The sequence below is a fragment of the Gavia stellata genome, unplaced genomic scaffold (genome assembly GCF_030936135.1).
Source record: "Gavia stellata isolate bGavSte3 unplaced genomic scaffold, bGavSte3.hap2 HAP2_SCAFFOLD_97, whole genome shotgun sequence".
Taxonomy (NCBI): Eukaryota; Metazoa; Chordata; class Aves; order Gaviiformes; family Gaviidae; genus Gavia; species Gavia stellata.
The window spans coordinates 200,001-202,500 of NW_026776698.1; positions in this window are offsets into that span (position 1 = coordinate 200,001).

Consider the following 2,500-nt stretch of genomic DNA (forward strand, 5'->3'; position numbering starts at 1 on the left):
TTCGAGAGCACCGGCACCGACCGCCGCCGGTCGCCGGGCTTTGCCCGCGTTCGAGAGCACCGGTACCGACCGCCGCCGGTCGCCGGGCTTTGCCCGCGTTCGAGAGCACCGGTACCGACCGCCGCCGGTCGCCGGGCTTTGCCCGCGTTCGAGAGCACCGGCACGACCGCCGCCGGTCGCCCGTCTACGCCCGCCCAGCAGGATGATACCACTCGCCCTGCAGAGGGAGAGAGAGGCCGGAGAAAAGCCGGGGGGGGGGGGGGGAAAAAAGAAAAAAGGACGGGGAAAACACAAAAAGCCACCCAAAAAACGGGCAGGCGAGACGCCACACGCCACGCCTCACCCGTGCCGTTGGCGGGTGTTTCTGGAGCCAGGGAGTAAGGCCACCGGAGGCGCGAGGCACACCTCCCGACTCCCTGACGCACTGCGCTCGGGCTGCCAGCCACCGGGACCGGCTGCGACGCTCTTGCCGGCCTGCCTCGCGGGCTCCAGCTTAGGGCCGGAGAAGGAAGAGAGAGGGGGAACAACCGCAAAAAGCCCAAAAAGCCGAGGCACGACTGCGCCGCGCGCCCGTCCCCCCGTCCCCGGGCGCTCGCGAGCGCGGCAGCAGCCGGCATGCTTCACGAGCATCTCCGGTGCCTCACCACGGACCAGCATGGGCCTCGGCCGCCATCGGCCGCGCGGGCAACCGTCCCGAACGGGCGGAAAAACGGCCAAACACGCCGAGGCAACCGCCACAACGGCCGCCAAGCGCCCCAGCCGCGCGGGTCGAGTCGCGCTCCTACTGCCCTGCCCGCGAGCCACCGCTCGCGCATATAGAACGTACCACTAAGTCCACAGCCCCTGCGAACTCCAAGAGCGCTAACTCCTCCCGCCGGGGAGGCCCGCCAATGACGCTGCCTGTTACGATGACGTAACTGGAGGCAGCGCGACACAGCGACCCCTTGGTCACGTCCCCGCGAGCGGCGCGGCAAACAGGTCTACCGTTCAGCTCGAGAACTGCGACCAAGTCCCGCCGGAGCCCGGTAGACGTGGCGGCCGGCGCCGGAGCCCGGTAGACGTGGCGGCCGGCGCCGGAGCCCGGTAGACGAGGCGGCCGGCGCCGGAGCCCGGTAGACGAGGCGGCCGGCGCCGGAGCCCGGTAGACGAGGCGGCCGGCGCCGGAGCCCGGTAGACGAGGCGGCCGGCGCCGGAGCCCGGTAGACGAGGCGGCCGGCGCCGGAGCCCGGTAGACGAGGCGGCCGGCGCCGGAGCCCGGTAGACGTGGCGGCCGGCGCCGGAGCCCGGTAGACGTGGCGGCCGGCGCCGGAGCCCGGTAGACGAGGCGGCCGGCGCCGGAGCCCGGTAGACGAGGCGACCGGCGCCGGAGCCCGGTAGACGAGGCGGCCGGCGCCGGAGCCCGGTAGACGAGGCGGCCGGCGCCGGAGCCCGGTAGACGAGGCGGCCGGCGCCGGAGCCCGGTAGACGAGGCGGCCGGCGCCGGAGCCCGGTAGACGTGGCGGCCGGCGCCGGAGCCCGGTAGACGTGGCGGCCGGCGCCGGAGCCCGGTGGACGAGGCGGCCGGCGCCGGAGCCCGGTAGACCTGTCAAACGGGGCCGGAGCCCGGCAGACGTGGCGGCCGGCGCCCGAGCCCGGCAGACCCGTCGGCCGGCGCCCGAGCCCCGTAGACCCGTCGGGCGGCGCCCGAGCCCCGTAGACCGTTCGGCCGGCGCCCGAGCCCCGTAGACCGTTCGGCCGGCGCCCGAGCCCGGCAGACCCGTCGGCCGGCGCCCGAGCCCGGTAGACCATTCGGTCGGCGCCCGAGCCCGGCGGGCCCGTCGGCCGGCGCCCGAGCCCGGCGGACCCGTCGGCCGGCCCTCGAGCCCGGTAGACCCGCCGTCCGGCGCCCGAGCCCAGTAGACCGTTCGGTCAGCGCCCGAGCCCGGCAGACCCGTTGGCCGGCGCCGGGGCCCGGTAGACCCGTCGGTCGGCGCCCGAGCCCCGTAGGCCCGTCGGCTGGCGCCCGAGCCCCGTAGGCCCACCGCCCGGCGCCCGAGCCCGGTAGACCCGTCGGCCGGCGCCAGAGCCTGCTAGACCTGGCGACCGGCTGGCTGACCTGGAAGGAAGGAAGGAAGGAAGGAAGGAAGGAAGGAAGGAAGGAAGGAAGGAAGGAAGGAAGGAAGGAAGGAAGGAGGGAAGTAAGGAAGGAAGGAAGGCAGGCAGGCAGGCAGGCAGGCAGGCGTGGAAGCGAGTAAAGAAACGGGTAATGTGCTGGAAACGGTACGCACGCGTGCGATTCTCTATTTACTAGTAAATTAAATGCACGGTCGTTAACGAAGAGCAGCAGTTCCTTAAGGCATGGTCAGCCCAGCCTGAGCGTTTCCCGTTTCGTTTTTTTTTCTTTTACTCCTCGTCGTCGTCGTCGTCGTCGTTTCTCGCCGGCGCCGCGAACTACGATCGAGTCGTGACAGAATGTAGTAGCTCAGAAAAATTAAGACCGGCGAACGCACTCGAGAGCGCC